Source organism: Emydura macquarii, unplaced genomic scaffold (assembly GCF_026122565.2).
Source record: "Emydura macquarii macquarii isolate MOO-44397 ecotype Brisbane River unplaced genomic scaffold, CSIRO-AGI_Emac_v2 contig_2636, whole genome shotgun sequence".
NCBI lineage: Eukaryota > Metazoa > Chordata > Testudines > Chelidae > Emydura > Emydura macquarii.
Genome location: NW_027132773.1, coordinates 15,916,981 through 15,931,428, shown reverse-complemented (window position 1 = coordinate 15,931,428; position 14,448 = coordinate 15,916,981). Strand labels below are relative to the sequence as shown.

The 14,448-nt window shown below is 37.7% G+C and overlaps 1 protein-coding gene across 7 annotated transcripts in view; it reads left to right on the top strand.

Annotated features, from left to right (window-relative positions):
- Positions 1–14,448, top strand: part of IMMP2L (inner mitochondrial membrane peptidase subunit 2) — a 781,125-nt gene that overhangs the window by 167,080 nt on the left and 599,597 nt on the right. The window lies entirely within an intron of this gene.

Sequence of the window (14,448 nt, the reverse complement as noted above, 5' to 3'; positions counted from 1 at the left end):
CCCACCGTTGTAGTTGACAGCAAGAAGGAACTGAGGGAGCACAGGGCCAATGACACCTCATATACCGCGGCATGAGCATGGGGCTCTAGCAGGCACTAGAGCTGGCCCTATGGTTACTGCTAAAGGAAAAAAATTCCAGTAAGCGTGCACCTGGGCACGCACACACCTAGAATGGAATAGACATGAACAACGCATCTCAAAGAACAACAGTTATGAAGGTAAATAGCCATTTTTTCCCCCCCCCCCCCGATACGTTTATATACACAGAGAACTACTCCTTCTTATTGTCCTTAAATCTGCTGGTCATAGATTTCTCCTAGTATCCTTTTGCTCCTCATATTGATATACAATTTCTAGATAAAATGGTTAGGAACTGTGGGCAAATCATTTAACCTTTCTGTGCCTCAGTTTAGTCATCTATAGAATGTATATTGTTCTGCTTGATAATTATTGATCTTACTGGGATGAAGTCTCAATAAGACTCAATATATGTTTTAAAGTACTGCATGGTTTACAAATGAAAATCTGTTACGAAATTAACAAATATAACTTGTAAATGTTAACCATCTTCTGGGGATTTAGTATTCAGAAGCAATGAGGAATTACGGTGCTATTAAGAAGAATTAAGGAATTATACCATGTCCCAAGGCTATGGAAGGCCTCATGTTCTGCAGACAGCCAAGCTCAGTGATCTAAAGAGTGAAAAAAACTTGGAAACGTCTTCTGTCTTTTCTATCTTTGACCTTGTCTCCAGATGTAGGTGGTTGTCAGCAAAGCTTAGGCCTAGGGCAGCAGACAGGGTGAGTCTTCTCTTTTTGCCTCCAGCTGTGGGATGTGGGTGATGTCTGGGCTAAGAGGCAGGACAGCTGCAGTTTTTGTCTCGTTTGCAAGTTAATTGACATAGTACATCATTTTACATCCCTGAACAGTGTAGTTTTCATGTATGAGAAGGGCAGCATACTCTCAATTTTGACAAACCAGAGATGTCACAGATTAGTTGTGCAGAGAGTTATGCTAATGTATCAGAAAGGAGCTGAACCTTAGATAAAAAAAAAACAAACCCTCAGTGAATATATTATATCTCAATAGAAGTGTATAAGTCACCATGCTATGATGGAGTCTGCAAGGTCAGTAATTGTTTCAATAATTAGTGTAAATGGAATAGAATCCATATTAAGGGCATCCTCTCTATATTAGAATCTAATTTTTTTTTAAACTAATTTTGTCTTTTGCTTAAACAGTACAAAAGGTCATCTGTAGCTGTTTCCAGAAAGAAAAAAAGTAGAGTTTTGATAAAAATCCTTCCACAGCTCAGCCTAATACCCTTTCAGTCTGGAGCATGCTTTGCCTTTTGTTGAATGAGAAACATTGGAAAATAGTGGTTCATAATGGAAATACTGGCACACTGACAAGTACTTATTGCCATAAATATGAAGCAGGTCTGCTTGTTTTTTTAAGGAGAGAATACATTGAAGTTGCTCATTTTCATCTATTTCCCATACCTTCTGAAGATGTGTCTTTCCTTTGAATGCTAGCCAAGCTCGGAGGCTTTTATTTTGTTGTTTATTTTTAGATTTTTAAAATGCTTCCATCACAATATCAATGAGTTATTGAAAAGACAAAATACTGTTTTCTTACACTTTTAATGTCAGATATACAAAACCACTTATATTTAGTGGAAAAATATGAGTTATATGCTAGATGAGTAAACAGAGAGGACTTTAGTGCATTATTATTAATAAATTGATTTCAGATTGCTGATGCTTTATTACCTATTTGCTCACATATCTATAATCAGGGGTTACAAGGGTTATCCCTTTGTATCCAACAGATTGATATATGGACATGAAACAGTTTAATTTAGGATATGATATGTTAATCCTGTGCTATTTGATTTTCCCATCTGTAATCCTTTATTATTCTCCTCTAAGTATTTCATGTTTGAGTAGTAGAACTGGCTGCTTTGTGGCAGGAAATGCAACAGCAGCTTTAGTGTTGTGTGAAATGAGTATCTTTATGGGAAAAGTAATGATATCTTTCCCAAGCAGGTGGAATAAAGCATTATGATGTGGGATGCTGAAAATGATAAGCATAAATAAAAATCTTTTCAATACATAAAATATTCATTATATTCATGATATCAGACAGTGTTTCAGAACTTGAACAGTTTGAAATAATCACCTTTCCCCTACATTGTTCAAGTAGAGCAAACTACAGAAGTTCAGAATTATTCAAAGATCATTGCATTCTATTAATTCCATACCGAATTTAATTTTAAAAGATTAGCTTCAGCAAAGTGAACAAATTACCGTTCCAAATAAATTTTATTAGTTAAGGCATTTTATATTATTTCAAAGCAAATTAAATGTACATTGTTTTCTAACACTAAAGAGAACCTACAGTTATTTAAATGTTAATTATTAGATAGGAATGTTTTCATATTATGCCTATAATAGTAATAACTTCTGGTTATGCATTGAATACAGAATGTTTTTAAATGTTATGAAGTTTTAAGGTGTCATTTTAAGTTTTAATATAATATTCAAAGTAATACTGTAAATAGAGTTCCAGAGGGGTAGTCATGTTAGTCTGTTTTTAGCAAAACAGCAAGAGTTCTGTGGCACCTTAAAGACTAACAAATGTATTTGGGCATAAGCTTTTGTGGTCAGAACCCACTTCATTAGATGCAAATGTAAATAGAATCTTCCTAGGTACTGTTGATATATGGAGAGTTGTTATAGCAATGTCGGTTCCAGGATATTAGAAAGACAAGGTGTGTGAGGTAATATCTTTTATTGAACCCAACTTCTGTTAGTGAGCGAGACAGGCTTTTGAGCCTACATGCATAATTTTGTTAATGGTGTATAAAGCCTCTTACCCTTTTATATTGGCAGCTGTGAAGGATCCTATATAATAGATTGAGACATGTTCATGCCTTTCTCCAGTGTTGGCCTTCTATTGCACATGCACTGTACAGTTGTACAGTCCCATTCTTTGTTTGATTGTGTGAATAAATCCTCATTCATCAGCAGAACTTTTTCTCCCCCAAATCTTTATTCTGCTTGTCATTTAAATATAAGTACTAAATAAATCCAATATAATCTGTACCCCTTTCTCTCCTAAGGATATAATTTATGCCAGAATGTACTAAATATCCTACTTCACAGTTTACTATGGTTCTATGGTCATACCCTTCTTAGAAACTTGCTTGTTTTAGATCTGATCAGATTATAATAGCTAATATTCTATCTCAATAATTTTACAAAACAGGGCTGTACCAGCCTTCATCTTTCTGTTGCTGGAAAGTTTCTCAAATATATTGGTTGAATTTATTGTTTTGGTTTGGGAGTGGAACAACTTGCTCTTTGCAGATTTGTCACTTACAAGCATTTTTACCAGCTGCCTTATTTCAAGGGAAGTTCTCTGGATTGAATTTGCAGAAGTGCTTCTCTGGTGCAGTTATTAACCATAATAGGCTGGCACTAGGTTGAAGGGGCAAACTCTATCATCACTTATTTAACGTCACAATTTTCATTTAAGTCTGGCAAGTTAAACAGCAGTAAATTTGGTTTCCAAATGTGAAATGGACAAGAATTGGAACACTATTTCAAGTGTAACAACTATGAAACTTGACCTTGCTAAAATGCTGGGAAGAGAAGGTGCCAAAATTTAGCAACCTGGTTGTTTTAAATGAAAATTGACTGAGAACCATTGCCAAAATGGGAAAATAGGTTTAGGAATTGGACCTTTGGCATTTGAAGGTACATCTACACTGCAGTTGGGGTCTGTGATTGCAGTATGTATAGTGTGCTGCCATGGCTTCACTGTTATTGGTATATAAACTTGCTAGTATAAAGTTAGCCTGGGTATGTCTACATGTGTTGCAGTTACACCTCCAAATGTTGTGTAGACGTACCCTGGGTGTGAAACTTGGAAAGCTAGTGGAGGCTTTGTCTTCAATACAAAAAAAGATATGCTCTTAACACAGGTTAGCTAACTTGAGATAAAATCCAAGGGAAGACATGTCAACTTGTAGTTTTCACATGAGTTACCAAGTCAGGTTCATAGTTTTTCATAAATTTCAAGGCCAGAAGGGACCATTGTGATAATCTAATCAAGTGGTTTTCAACCCAGGGGTCCGCAGACTATCGCTAAGATTTCCAAAGGGGTCCACACCTCCATTTGAAATTTTTTAGGGGTCTGCAAATGACAAAAGGTTGAAAATCACTGATCTAATCTGATCTCCTGTATAACACAGGCTGTAAAATTTCCCCCAAATAATTCCTAGAGCATATCCTGTAGAAAAATATCCAATCTTGATTTAAAATTTGTCATCAATGGAGAATCCATCATATTCCTTGATAAACTGTTCCAATGGTTAATTACCCTCACTATCAAAATTTGACACCTTATTTCCAGTCTGAATTTGGCTAGCTTCAACCTCTGGCCATTGGATCATGTTATAATTTTCTCAGCAATACTGAAGAGCCCATTATTATATATTTGTTTTCCCATGTAAATACTTGTAGACTGTTGCCTTCTCTTTCTTAAACTAAATAGATTGAGCTCCATGAGTCTATTCTCATGGCTCTTCTCTGAACACTCCAATTTCTCAACATCCTTCTTGAATTGTGGGCACGAGAACTCGACACAATATTCCCACAGCAGACACACCACTGCCAAATACAAAGGTAAAATAACCTCTCTACTTAAGATTCCTACGTTTATGCATCCCAGAATCGCACTAACTGTTTTGGTCACAGTGTCACATTGGGAATTTATGATCAACTGATTATCCATCTTGATTCCCAAATCTTTTTCAGTCACCATTTCCCGGGATAGAGTCCCCCATTCTGTAAGTATGGCCTACATTATTTGTTCCAGAGATGTATACATTAACATTTAGCTGTATTAAAACACATATTGTGTGCTTGCTCTCAGTTTACCAAGTGATCCAGATTGCTCTGGTGGATTCTCTGTAAGTTGAAGTCTTTAAATCATGACTTGAGGACTTCAGTAAGTCAGCCAGAGGTTACGGTGTATTACAGGAGTGGGTGGATGAAGTTGTGTGGCCTTCAATGTACAGGAGGTCAGACTAGATGATCATGATGGTCCCTTCTGGCCTTAAAGTCTGTGAGTCTATCAGTGACCTGTCCTCTTCATTATTTACCATTCCCCTAATTTTTGTGTCATTTGCAAACTTTATCAGTGATGCTTTTGTTTCTTCCACAATATTGATAAAATGTTAAATAGGGTAGGGCCAAGAACCGATCCCTATGGGACCCCACTGGAAACACACCTGTTTGATGATAATTCCCTATTTACGATTATATTTTGAGACCTGTAAGTTAGCCAGTTTTTAATCAATTTAATGTGTGTTTATGTGAATTGTATACCATTCTAGTTTTTTAATCAGAATGTCATTAAAGGTGCAACTACAAGCTGCCTTTTTCAATAGGATTTTACCTTGTTAGTTAAATTGAGTGGTGAATATATCTTTTTGTTGTACTGAAGACAAGTCTAGAGTGCAAAATCTCTTAAAGTTTGGCTTTTCATTATTTGAACTGATTTCTATACTATAAATGTTTTTGTAAATAGACAAATTTTCACAGTACCACTGGAGCTAGTTTCCTTGTTTGCTTTATTTTAAACCTTTCCAAAACTCTCTTAAACATTTCAAGCCTCTCTAAAGCATTATTCGTCCAATTAATATCATGTCTTCATAATGACCATTATACACAGATTCATATTTACAAAATTCAGAGGGCATTTTTTCTACTTTCTTCAAAAGCAGTTGTTTGCCTCCCTGCTGTAGTGAAATTATTTTAGTTTTGTAGTAAAATCAATAGCTCAGTCAAGTACCCTTAGCTTCCATTCACTGATTTTGATTTTCAAGATCCAGTCCAGTTGGGCAGCAATGAACTGGTCTACTGCCAATATATGCTGGCTTTCTGTGCTGGTATTTGATGATACCACATAAACTAAATTCCTCAGATCCTCTGCTTCTATAGATGGTGTCATTTTATTTTTTCTTCACATTAAGAACTTACATTGAAATCAAGAGATTGATATTTCAGTTTCTCTTCTTTAGGGGGTAAATTCTGATTTATTATTTAGAGATGATCCACATAAGTCAGCTATTGAAAGTCTCAATGTTGGTTCATATCGCCAATCATTCATTTGAGGTGTGCTGTTAAACTTGGATAAATTGTTGTGACATTTTGGGGACCACCCACTCCAGTAAGGGGTTTTGTCATCTCCTGCCCTTTAACATTGGGAGCCTTTGTTTTGTGCATCTATGGTTTTGATCCCTGACACCGAGAGCCAGGCAACAACATAAGGTCTCACTCTGACTCTCACCAGCCCAGTTACTCTTGTCAGGGTGACACCAACAATCCTTCCAGTCGCGAGTCTACCCAAATCTGTCCTTCCTGAGTTCTTAACTATGATACATTGACTTTTCCTCTCTGGTTAATCACCCTCAAATGCATGAAATCAGCCCCCCAGATACCAGTTTAATTTGGCATATGTACTTCACACAGTTTGCACACCAGGGATCTGCTGGGGATGAAAATACACAAAAAGTGTATTTAATAGAAAAAACACAGTTTCAAAAATAAAATAAGAAGAGAAAGCAAACATATACAAGTTACACAGGAAATAAAAAGATGCAACTTCAGAATTTAAATGCTCATATTAGATAAAATCCTTTTTCTAATTATAGTTACCTTAAAACAGTTTCCCAGCATACTCCTTAGCTATAGGAGGATTCCAGTGTTGCTGGACAACCTCTGTCCTTGAGACTAGCCCCCAAGTTCTGGTTAAAAACCTAAGTCTTAAGACTGCTTTTTCCATTTTTTTCTTTCTCTATCAGTGGTTACTCATGGTCAGTCAGAGTGGGGAAACATCTTCCTCACTTGATGTTCAAGAGCTGGGGTGGGTTTTTTTTTTCTATTTTGAGTTGTCTCAATGTCTTTCCATTACTTCTGACAGTCCACCATTAACTTTTCTTGGGCTGGACAATGGATAGTTACTTGAAGCTGGCAAACAGCTGGTTTGGGAGCTGCACTTCTCTGCTTGACTGCTCACTGCCCTGCTGTAATGTGGAGCTAAAGTTGCCTACAGATTATGAATACAATCTTTTATGTACATTACTTAAATTCATAACCAATGTCTATATACATATGATGATGACCAAGTTCAGAACATCACAAACTTTTCTAAAGAACTTAATATATTTTATTAAGTAACACAATATGCAATCAGTTAATTTAACTGCTTATTTCTGGGGCTTTAAATAATCTCTTCTCCCCTTGTAGTCCCCGATTTACACAGTGCTTTCTCAAGAAGTTTTGTCTTCTATAATAATAGGTTTCTGTATTACTTAAACAGGAATACTAATGTCTGCTTTCTGTGCCTTGTAGCATGTTGTGGAGTTAGTGGATAGATTGCAATAGAAGTAGAAACATATTTTTAAAAAAGGTTCCTTTATGAACTTAAATTCATAACTCTACTAGACACTAAGGCCTTGTCTACACTACAGAGTTTTATCAACACAAGTTATACTAGCGTATAGCCACTGCTGTAATTAAACCGCTGTTTCATGTCCTCATATGCTTCTTGTGTCAGTGGAGTGTATCAACACGGGGAGCAGTGCAGTGTGGGTAGCTATCCCACTGTACAACTGCACGCAGGGTGCTTTGGGAAGGATTTGCAATGTCTCATGGGACAGACACAGCCTCACATGATGAAGATTTCTGAATCCCATCGTCCCATCCTCCTAGATTGCCAGCCATTTTTCAACTGCCCTGTCAGCCAAACTGACACTGCTGAATACAAACACAAGAAAACCACAGATGTGGGGAGAGGGGAGAGTATGTGATGGGGTGAGTGTGTGCATGAGAGATACAGACAGTGTGTGTTGGACGGTGAGTGTCTGCACACTGTCTCTTTAAGTTCATACAGCAGCCAGACCCAACCAATCCTGAGGCAGAAGCTGGTGCACAGACAGCTGGTGACCCCCCCTCTAACTCCACCTCAGCTCAGCGGAGACCGGTACACCAGCAGGGGTAGAGGGACACCCCTGCCTGGCTCTGTATAGCACATCAGGAGATTTCCCTCCCCCCTCTGCTCCCAGTAGGAGCCCGCCGTGCCTGCCAGCCAGGGAAGAGCAGGATTGATTCCCTCTGTGTTCTCCCACAGCCGCCTCTCCCCACAGACACAGGAGATGCACCCTCTCCTCTGTAGTCCACAGAGGAGTGCCTTTGCTTCCAGGAGCCAGAGTGCTTACCTATGTGACCTCTCCACACTGAGCAATTTCAAAACTTCCTGGAGCTTTGAAAGGGGATGGGGCACATGCTTGCATAGCTGGAATGTAGAGCAGCACAGTGGAGTTCAAAATGGTGACCAGATAGCTCCTGGAGGCCAGTGATGGCACACAGCATTTACACTGATGCTTTGTTGCTCTAACTTTACCACAAAAAAGTTCTTCACTTCTCATCAAAGTGGTTTTATTTTGTTGCCACGCCAGGGGAGTTTTATCTATGGGGGCAGCATTGTAGTGTGTACACCACACTGTTTTGTTACCAAAAGCTGACTTTTGTTGACAAAACTCTGTAGTGTAGACCAGGCCTAACAATCATGGTCTCAACAGAGGCACAGGTTTTATAGCTCATTACAACAATTTGTAACCTACTAGCCCTTCATTGACCTATGACTACAGAGGTGTTAATTGCCCGCTTTAAGTGGTTTCTTACAACAAGTGTTAACCCCTTTTTTAGTTTTTTTTTCTATAAGCTGTTTATTCCTAGAATCATCGAATATTAGGTTGGAAGGGACCTCAGGAAGTCATGTAGTCCAACCCCCTGCTCAAAGCAGGACCAATCCCAACTAAATCATCCCAGCCAGAGTATTGTCAAGGATGGAGATTCCACCACCACCCTAGGTAATCCATTGTAGTACTTCATGACCCTCCTGTTGGTAAAGCACTGGATGGTTGGGAAACCTCAATGTTTCTCAAGATTAGAAGAAACTGTTAGAAGTTCTAGTTTGGTCCAGTTGTTGGATTTTTTCCCATATCCTGGAGAATGTTTTTGTCCCTTTGGTTCATCTTGATTCCTCTCCTGATCCAATTTATAAGACTAATGTGAACCTTTTAAAACTTTATATCTCCAACTGTACTTTCTTGGTCTCTGTATGGTCTCTACTCTTAGTATAGAGGTTGCATCCAATTAACTGGATTTTATATTAGCCTTAGCATCATATTGCATCTGTTGCTGGCTCCTCTCCTATGTTGCTAAAGCTGCTTGGATTTTCTCCTGGCTGGCATTTATTGCCTCCTGGCAAGCTTTAATTTTTGCCATCATGGAAATGAAATTCTCTGTTTCTGTTCAAGCAGGAACCATACAGCCCTAACAACTCAAAATTTCTCTCCCTGGAAATATTAACATCTCCTACCACTGATACCAGTTGGCACAAGTTCTGAGTGACTAAAACAGTTTCCTTTTTGGGAGATAGGATATTTTATCATAATTTACTTTTTACAGTCTGTAGTGGATATTAATCCTTTCACTTGACATATTTATAATATACTTCATAATAAAATCTGTGGGTTTCATATTGTATCTTTGCCATAATAACTTTAAATCTCAAATATGTCTTGCATTATGGTATCAGATGGAAGAGGCATACCTTTATATACAAGTCATAAAGAGATGGTTTAATTGCTAACATAACAAGAAAGTGAAATTAAAAGGACTATTCTGTTTTGAAATAAAACTGGATAAAAAAAGCATGATTTTTTTGTGTGATACCTGAAATTTAAGATTTTGTGTGTTCAGAAAGTCTCAATTACATTCCACAACTAAAGTCTCTGTCTTTAAAAAGAAATTTTCATTAAAAACATCTTATGAACAGTGACAGCTATGAAACTATTGATGAATATGTGCATAAAGAAAACTCAGACTTTCTCTCCTCTTTTTATCAAGGCCATGATACAATGTGTGTTAGGAGGTATAAAGAATTGGATTAAGGAAAATTATACTAAAAATATTATAAAGCTATTTATTCCAAGTGAGTTGTACTATTGATTTTAATATGTCCAGATTTCAGCTCTCTGTCTTAGCAAAGATACATCAGAAAAAGACAAGATCCAGAAAAGGGTAAAACAAAAAAATGAGTGCAGAGATTTCTTTATGAGGAGAGATTGAAAAGATTGGGACTGTTTACATAGAGAGGAGAGAAGTCTGAGGTACATGATGGAGAGATACAAAACGATGAATGTTTAGGAAAGGTATATGAGAGACTATTTACCATTTTGTATAAAACAAGAAGAAGAGAATGGGAACATCCACAATTACAAGTGAATAGGATAAACGTTTTCCACCTCAAGATTTCTATCACTTTCTATCATAAGCATCTACAACTGGCTACTTCAGTGATAGGAGACTGGACTAAATATATCCACTGGTCTGATGTGGAATGGCAATTTCTATGTTCCCATAAAACACCCTTCTGAATCTGAATCCTTCCTGTGCTTTCAGACCTCACTGAGGGAATGAATAAGTCTTCTCTATCCCTGTCTGTCATGTTGTTGGCCAGAATGGTTACCTTGTTATGTTATTAGCTTAACTTTTGTATGAGAATAAGATGTTGGCCTATTGTCCAACCCCCAACCTAGAGGAGCAGTGGGCTGCTTTTCATCTGGTTCCTACCCTTTGACCTATCTGTCTTGGGTGACCCTAAAAATCCCACTTGCACAGCTTTCAGGGTCATTGGAACACACAAGCCTTCCCACCATGTCAAAGTGCCATCCCCAGAGAAAGTGTCTTTGTAGTAGGTAAAAGTATAACAAGCCATGTACAATTTTATACACAGTTAGAGTGTACATTAGGGACACATTATTCCTGATCAAACTGTAAAGAATTTCTTGTATCGGAAGTGTATAGTATGAATGACAGCCAAGACCCTAAGTAATAGTGGGCATTCACTTTTATCAGAGAGACATGTTGCGTGAAGTAACATATTTTATTAGACCAAGTTTTGTTGGTGGAAGAGACAAGCTTTTGAGCTTCATAGAGCTCTTCTTCAAGCCTGGAAAAGGTTACCAGAGTGTAAGGCAATGGCTACACTGATGGCGGCAAAGTCACTGCCATCAGATCGATTTCTCTGGATCGACTGTGTGGTCAATGAAGACCCATTCAGTCGATCCAGAAATTGACATACTAAGACCACCTTCACGAGTGGCGTAGCGCTGCGTCCCCGTTGGCGCAGTGCAGTGAAGACAGTGCGCAGAAGAGAAGCAGAGAAGTCGATGGAAGTTACACAAGTTTTTTGTGTAGCTTGAGTAACTGCCGCAGAATCTCGGAGGTAAGTGTAGACCGGGTCTGAGTTAAATACAAAGTGGAACAGATTGTTATGCATAAGGGGTTAACACATGTTGAAATAAACCACTTAAAATGAAGCAGGCAATTAACACCTCTGCAGTCATAGGTCAAAGGAAGGTTAGTAGGTTAAAGATTTGAGGCAGGCAGTGATGCCTTCATGGTGAGAGATGTTGGTATATAAGAAGATGATATCGGATTGTGTTCTGAGGCAGGCTTTTTATGACCATGCAGCTTTACTGCCTGCCTCAAATATCTATAAGTTAATGGTTAACATTAAGATATCCACCCCAAACACATTGCCAAACTCATACATTTCATCCACATCCATAAATACTTTACATTTAACAACAAACAATGTGGCCAAACCATGGGAACTAGGAATATGGCAACCTCTTCATGGGCCACCTCGAGGAAGAACTTCTGGAAAAATGCACTATGAAAACAATGATATGCTTGAGATACATCAGTGATATTTTCATGCCCAGGACAGATAACCTAAACACCCTCATAGATTTCCATTGCAACTTCAACAATCACCACCATTCATCAGATTCTCTCTAAAACACTCCCACACCAGTATCAGCTTCCTGGGAGCCATGGTCAGCTTCAACAATTAAACCCTACAGATACCTATATAAAAGAAACCCAGGGATAACCACACTTACCATTACAATATGTAACCTACCAGCCCTTTTTTGTCCTATGACTGCAGAGATGTTTATTGCCCACTTCATTTTAAATGGTTTCTTCCAGCTTTAACAGTCTGTCCCACCTGATTTTAGCTGTGAAACTCAGGTCACTTTCCCAGACCTGAAGAAAAGCTCTGTGAAGCTTGAAGGCTTGTCTCTTCTGCCAACAGAAGTTGGTCCAATAAAAGATATTACCTCACCTACCTTGTCTCTCTCATATCTTGGGCTACAACAACACTGCAATTTACCATTATAAAAATCATGGTTTAGTTTAGTTTACTGTAGCTTCATCACACCAGTATTTGTAGATTAGGGGTACACTTAAAAGAAAATGGCATTGTTTATCTTGGTGGAAAGCACTTTCATACACTTTCATACATCTGAATTGATTTAATTTGAGTAATAAAAAAATACAGATAAAATGTCTGGCACCAGAGAATTTTAGCAGTCTGTAGATAAGGAGGTGGGGGTAGGAATACAAGATCTAGATAAAATGAGTTAATTCAGTTGATATTGTTCAGAGTTTTAAAAGCACATATGAGTATCCAGAAATGAATGCGTTTAGGGTTGTTAATATGGCAATTACACATAGTTAAAGACTACACAGATTAGCATGTTTTTAATGCTTATATGATCATCTTAATCTTGTAGGGATGACTTAATTTCAGAGTCATTTGTGGATAGTTAATTTTGCTGTATTGTTGCATACCAGGAAATGAAGCTTCATGATGGATCTGTTTTTCCATGCTTATATGGAAGACTTTGGGTTTTCTTTTTTAAGATAGCACAGACAAAATTCAGTGTTTGTTTTGCCCCAGAAGAGTGTTTAGAATACATGTTAAGAAGTAGGTAGCATGTATTAATCTTTTAAGAAATTATACAGTATATATTTTAAAAATTATATTAAATCTAAAACCTATATACAAAGCCCTTGAGTTCTGTAAAATAGGTTCTCTAATTTCACATTATATATGTTTGTCATACTTAATATTTTTGCAATCCCTGATATTTTCTAGGTGTTGTATCTGACACTATATATAATTTTAATGGAGAAATATTTGTGGCTAGATGTATTTTTATATTTAAGTTCATAAAAGGTGCCAATACAGAATTCTTGGTACTGTATGGTCATTAATGCATCCAAAACTCAGCTGATAAATCTTAGAATTCTACGACTGGAAAGAACCTAGAAAGGTCTTCTAGTCCAGTCTCTTGTATTCAAGGCAGGACCAAGTATTATCTAGACCATCCCTGACAGGTGTCTGTCCAATGTGCTCTTAAAAATCTCCAATGGTGGAGAGTCCACAACCACCTAAACAGTTTATTTCAGTGCTTAACTACTCTGACAGTTAGGAAATCTTTCCTAATGTCCAGCCTAAACCACCCTTGCTGCAATTTAAGCCCATTTCCTCTTTTACTATCTGCAGAGGTTAAGGAGAACAATTTTTCTCCCTCCTTCTTGTAACAACCTTTTATGTACTTGAAAACTGTTATCGTGTCATGTGTCCATCCGTCCCTCCCCCCCGAGTCTTCTCTTCTCCAGACTGAACAAAACCCATTTTTTTCAATCTTCCTTCATAGGTCATGTTTTCAAGATCTTTATAATTTTTGTTGCTTAGCTTGTGGTCCAATATGACTCCCAGATCCCTTTCTGCACTACTATTTCCTGGGGAGTCATTTCCCATTTTGTATGTGTGCAAATGATTGTTCCTTCCTAGGTGGAGTACTAATTTGTCCTCAGCCTGTTTACTTCAGATCATTTCTCCAGTTTGTCCAAATCATTTTGAATTTTAATCCTGTTCTTCAAAGAACTTGGTATCCTCTCCTCCACATCCTTCCCAGCTTTGTATAGTCTGCAAACTTTATAAGTGTACTCTCCATGCCTTTATCTAAATCATTGATGAAGATATTGAACAGAACCGATCCCTAATCCCTGCGGGATCGCACTCAATATATCCTTTCAGCTTGACTGTGAACCATTGATAACTACTCTCTGGGAATGGTTTTCCAAACAGTTATGCACCCACTTTATAGTATTTTCATCTAGGTTGTATTTCCCTTGTTTGTTTATAAGAAGGTCATGCGAGACAGTATCAAAAGCCTTACTAAAGTTAAGGTATACCACATCTACTGCTTCCCCCCATACACAAGGCTTGTTACCCTGTCAAAGAAAGCCACCAGGTTGGTTTTACATGATATTTTTCTTGACAAATCCATGCTGAATGTTACTTATCTTATTACCTTCTAGATGTTTGCAAATTGATTGCTTAATTATTTGCTCCATTAGCTTTCTGGGTACTGACGTTAAGATGACTGGTCTTTAGTTGCCCGGGTTGTCCTTATTTCCCTTTTTATAGATTGGCACTGTATTTGCC